We start from the raw sequence: 6420 nt of genomic DNA on the forward strand, positions 1-6420 counted from the left end.
AGCTGAAGCAAGAAAGAGATTGCATCCTTTTTTTTGAAGTTCTTTTCCTCTGCTTACATGTTCAAACTCTTACTTAATCCTTCCTCTGCAAAATCATGTAATTTTTGCAATGTTTTCAAGGTAATTACAGAACTAAAATGAGTAGCACCATTTTTAAGCCAGTGTCTGTTCTGCTTTCTTGCTGTTCTAAGTGCCTGAAAATGAGAGACCACTGCCTAGGCATTGAACACAATATCATGAATATGAAAGCACCAGAAGTGAGTTTGAAGACGGATAACATTTCCTCAGCAAATATATTTCCTTTCCCCCGCAGCAAATACAGCTTCCACTGAGAAATTCACAGAAATGCTACAACAAATTCAGGCTTTGGTGTTCTTGCTGACACATCTCTTCTCATCCTCACCATCAGCACCTGCAGACTTCTTATTCACAGGCAGAAAATTAACACAGTACAAAATACAGATTAAAGAACGCATTTTGCCCCAAGTTTGTTCTACATATGGTATAGCACATGGTTAGCTGCCTGTGAAGCTGAAAGATCCTTTAGATCCTTCCAAGAGATCAAAGTAGTACATCTCCAACCATCAACTGGATGTACAGTTATCAGTGTCAATGATTCATAGCAGACCAACCTCATCTTGTTTTTGCGAGCTAAGAGGGTAAGATTTCTGTAAACCTGTGGATAGCTGAATTAAATTATAAATTACTACAACAGGGATCCATTCCTCGGTATCAGTGTGGTAAATAAAGGCAGGTGGATGCACATCAATCACACCTGAAACTGAATCAGATCACTACTGAAACATAAGTATATAATTACCTTCTGAAATAGTTGCCTATTTAAAAGTACGAGAAAGTTCACTTCAAGTAAGTGAATCAAAGACATTCAGCATTGCATTCCAAAACCTGTCCTCCCAAAGTCTTTTCAAGAATATTTTGCTAGTCTTTTCATAAGATGTTTCTTAATGTACTTGCTTTTAAAGCATATAATCCTTTCAGGTACAAAGAGGCTCAATCCTTTAGCCCTTACAGTCCTGTGTACCTCCTCTGCATGACTGAAATCACTCATGAAGTTACAGCTAAAATTTGGCTTTTTACCTCTAAGGTGCTGCAACTATATTGGATAGCATCCTTTTATACTGTTAAGTACTAATACATTTGCAACATATTTTGCAAACAGGTATTAGCACCTCAGAACATCAGGTAATACATCAGGTCAAATTACAGCTTAAAGAAAAAAAAAAGTAGGCTTAAGGGAGCTTAAGATCAATATTGTTGGAGAAACCACTTACTTCAGACACCTAGACTGAAATGCTTAGGAGTGGCTGTTAAGAGTCCCTTGAGACTCTGTTTAGCTCCACCGAGGTTATGAAGATTAACATTCACTCATTCTGAAAACTGGGTTATCAATGTGCCCTGCAGAGTACCCAAAGCGACACACAGACCAGGAACAGCTTTGTTATCAAAGTAAAAAGGGAGAACACAGGTTATACTCAATCCTGTGCTCTAACCATTCACTTACCCTAAAATATGTAAACTTTCTTTCTTCCCTTCCTCTTAGGATAAATAACTAAAGGTTACTTTCAAAAATATGATAATCCGCATTTTTGAAGCATTACTGAACAGAAAAGAAGTTCATTTCTGATGACTTCACAGAAAGTATGCTTTATTTCATATGGCTGAATAAACACCTCAGAATCAAGCTTGTTTTTTAAAAATCCTTGCAAAAATAATTCAAAGCATTCTCAGTGTCTTTTATAGTAATGATTTTTCATAACTAATGCACTAAAGATAACCACGGGGAAACCCACCCATAAAATTCAAGATAGTCAAGGCATGACTACCAAGTCTAGGTTGTTCTGACCTGTGAACAGCTCCCTGGAAAGAAAGCCGACTGGTGTAATCCTGTTGTTTACAAGATACAGTGCACATATGTTGCATGAAATACAAGGTCTGGTCCCATGACATCAAATATAACCCTGATATTATGATGTCAGATATCTATGCCATACCAGCACTACGGTACAACAGCACCTTCTCTCAGGTCACACTGAAGAATACGTAACTGCAAAAGGAATCGTCCAGAAGCTTTAAGAAGCTGGTTCAACCAGCAACTGCTCAGTATTTCCACCCAATCTGATCTGAAGCAGCTGGTGCAACTAGCAACTGCTTGATATCTCCACCCAACCCCATCTTTTGGGGTGAAAACAGCCAAAGTTTGATCAGTTTGTACCTTCTGAAAAGCTGACTGCACCCTTCTGCACCCAACATCCCAGGGCAGAGCTGCTGCCATCGCCTGGTGAGCGGAGGCTACAGAAGGCTCCTGGCTGCACACAGCTTTGAGCAGAGCTGCCTGGACGGAACGAGGCGGGACTGAAACCTGCACTGCTGCTGCCAACATCACATCTGAGTCCCTCTAAGGGGTCTTTGTTGGATCTTCCTTCTGGTCATGTATGAAAAGGAACTTGCGAGCTACAGGTTAACATCCATGCCAAAATCTGCATCCACATTCAAGAGAATCCCAGCACTAGAAAAAGATGGAATTCAGCCACTGTTTCACAGTATTAGGAAGAATCATGTAACAAAGGCATACAACTTCAGTACAACATAAACCCAACCTCTTCCTTCACCCAAAGATCGCAAAATACTCTTCAAAGCCTGACCCTTTGCAAAGAGCTCTCTTGAGTAGAAACGGCGTTCCATTTTGTGAATTCCTATTTTGATAAGGAATCCACTACTCCCCGCACCTCCTTCTAGTCAGGAGTAGAAATATTTATAAAGTCGTATCTCCTAAAATGAAAAACACAGAAGAATTAGATTAGGAAAATGATATAAAGCAACTGTTCGGATGAACAATTTTAATCAGCCTTAGTTCACTAAACAGTGAATACCATTAATGTTGAAATCCTTTTCTTTTCTCAAGGTGGGAGAGATAGGGTAAGTTTTTCCATTACTAGAACTCACAAGAAAAACAAAATGTAAGTACTTCGGTTTGTCACCTCCACATCACCAAATGTATGACACTTTCCACAAGCAATACTGGACAGAGAACAAGTGTCCTAAGAAGTCAACGTTAACATTTTTGGAGAGTCTAACTTGCGTACTTGTCTAGCCTTTAAGCCCCATACAACAGATTTCGTGCCTTATTAATATTTGTACAACACCTCTGATTTGAGCTTCAGAAACACAAATGAAACAAGCACCACTGCAACCTCAGGCAGTGAAGAAGTGCAATGCCACCTTTGTTACAGAACAGAAATCGATTTTCTGAAGGTCAGGAAACCTCTGTCAGAGCCAAGAATAAAACTCAGACTGGCGTTTTTATCCCTAACTCTGTCCTCCTATTAAAACATTCCAGTCTAATCTAGATTGAATGTTTGATTCTAATTTTGAACATTACCATTATCTCTATTTCCCTTCACAATGCAGATGCTCTTTTCACCATTTTAGTAGTACTCTAACCAATTGTTTTTATATGTTTTAGTAAGACCATTAATGTGGTTGGTTCTGACCTAGTTTTAAGTCTCGTTCTCTTCTCTCATCCCACTGTTCAATGAAAAAGTGCACAGTTAAGTAATACCAAAAAAAAAAGAAAAGTCAATCAAATAATACAAAACCAATAGACTAAGGTTTATTTCCCCAGATGAAATATTGCCCTGCTTCCTGAGATACTACTGTTGGCACGCTTTGTATTTTTATGACAAAAATTATTTTACAAGCTAAGTATTTTAAATTGCAAAGGGAACCAGATGAACTAACATACTATGAAAGAATAATTAATGATTTCCCTGCTTATTTTTTTAAACTTGCATTGTTCACTACTGGTGCTTATTTAGCTCTGTTTAGGTGCTGACTTAGTAATTTCTTTGCAGTCTATTTCAGGTTCATTTCAACTCAGGTTGTGACCAATAACACCCCATTTACACTGCAAATGCTTCTGTGCTGACACATCTTGCAATTCCACATATTAATGCGATCTCTTCAAGTGACTGTAACAGTCTGATTGACTGCATGCTGGGATACATGCAAGGCATGCACCGGCTCTCAAATGCCTGGTTCTTTAAAGTAAAAATTGGTAGTAGAGACTAGGTTTACATGTCTGGAAATAAAACAATCCCAGGACAAACATTCCATTATATATAAAGTAAAACTGGAAGTTCATTTGTTTGACGGCATTACAGGATGTATGATACATTCAGACAGTCCATAAAATCTTAGGAAAAGCAGGATCTCAGAGGAAATGCAAGAGCATGAACAAATGGGTTGTGCAAAACAATGAGATCAGAGAGTGTCAAGTCTTAACATCAAATCTGTCAATGTGAAATAAGGACAATATTTACCCATAGCTTTCACAGATGTCACCAATTTGAAGGAATGACTGGTCCTTACTATTCTTTAAAGCTGAAAAGGACTATTTACTATAGTGAGAAATAAAATTGATAGTGGTTTAAGAGCAGAAGTTTTACAGTATCTTAAGTACCACTTCAGTATATTCATAATATTTACTCTAATTACAAGATGATCTGACACAATTCGCTCACTGTAGATAATATACCAGGCAGAAAGCAAGAAAAGGCAGAATGTAGAGAGAGAGGTCTCACTCCTGCAAACTGTCCTGCAGAGATGTATCACAAAGTCCAGAGGGCAAAATGTCATCCCGAGGTTAACAGCTGCCAAGTCAAATACAAGGATTTACCCTCAAAACATGGAGTGCAAGGTCAGAGACACCATTCAAATAGCACAAAGATCTATAAGCTATCAGGAGAAAGTGGCTGAACACGTAAAGTTTCCATTCTTGAAGATATTCAACACCAACACCAAGTAACCTGCTCTGGTTGAACCTGCTTTGTGTGAGGGGTTCAACTGGACAATCTCTACCATTTCCTTCCAACCACAACTATTCTGCAATTCTGCGATATTCCATTCAAACACAATGTTTGATCAGAAGGCAGACATCAACTGTCATAATCTACTGTGATACTCCTCAAAGATAAAACACTTTTGTTTTAGCAGACCTCAGGGACAATTCAGGACTCTAGTACTTTCCAGGTGATTAAACACTTGGGAAAATTTTCTTAAAATCTGCATCAAGTGGATTGAGGTATTATACATAAATCCAGAAGGTATATGCACAGTATTTAGGGATACATAAGTGATTTTTCTGCTTCTGAGCTAGCATTCTCATACCTTTGTGAACACACCACTGATTATATGTCTGTATGGCATTTTAGGGGATGCTTCAAGGCTGCCTCAAACCCACTCTCTGCCCATACAGACAGCAGACAGGGAAACCAGCTATGATTGAAGGATGTCCTCCAAACCAGACACCCTGCATGTCTTCCTAGATGCAGCAGCTCTGCATAGTCATGCTGTACAGCACAAGCTCAATGCTTAAGATTGCTATTTAAGACTCACAGAGGTTCACCAGCAAGAAATAATTGCTAAAAAAATTATTTAATCCTCACAGGCTTCTTTTTAGACTCTGCTTAGTTTTAATTCTTGCCAGCCATCAATCAAAGTAAAAACAGAGCATACTGAGCCTACTTCTATCAAGGTTTTGCACAACAGAAACTTGTGTGCTTTAAGTAGTTTTGACACTGAATCCACTTTCTGAGCTCTAACATCCCCCGAGTGACTCGCACTTCTGCTAAAGAAAAAGACAAACTACCACAAAGCAGACTTTGATAGTGTAATTCTTCGTTGTTTTCCTGCTCGGCTCTCTCTCGCAGACAGCTTGCAGGGGATTGCTGCCGCTTAACTCGGGAGCAATTCTGTTGCAGTCAGTCAGCGCTGTGCGTTGTGTTCCCACTGCTGAGAGCGTTTCAGCCTCTGCCCGAGCGCAGCAGCGTGCTCCTGGCGTGTTATGTGGTACAGGCCTGCAGTGGATACACCAGGGTGCAGGACAGCCGTGTTCATGGCCCTGAGACATTGCGAGGGCACATCTCTCCCAGATATGGTGGGTTATTCAAGGGTGGCTGTGGTGTCTTCATATCAGCATGTTCAGCAGTGCAGCCAGAAACTCTCCTGTCCACCCAAAGCAGCCGGGATGGAAGGGCTCTTTAGCCACCAGGGCCTCCTCAAACGTCACAGATCTCTGCAGAGCCTCACGGCCCTGGGTTAATGCTTGCAGGCACAGACTGAGGGAAAAGTACAAGCATCGGGACGTTACACAGCTGGAAGCGACTCAGAACTCAAAGACAAGGGGAGATTTCCCATTTTAAAGTGCATCAGGCTGAGAGCCAAGCTCTGGTCGAGCATCGCTGGGGAAGAGGGAAAACACCATCTTCCCAGCACACAAATTGACGCAACATGTCAAACTCCAGCTAACCGACATTCACCGGGCCAAAAAATCCAATATTTACCGAGGGACCTCTCGCCCGACCGCCCTTCCCGCCCAAACAGCCCCGCCGCCATCTTGTC

Source organism: Charadrius vociferus, unplaced genomic scaffold (genome assembly GCF_000708025.1).
Source record: "Charadrius vociferus isolate BGI_N301 unplaced genomic scaffold, ASM70802v2 scaffold498, whole genome shotgun sequence".
Taxonomy (NCBI): domain Eukaryota; kingdom Metazoa; phylum Chordata; class Aves; order Charadriiformes; family Charadriidae; genus Charadrius; species Charadrius vociferus.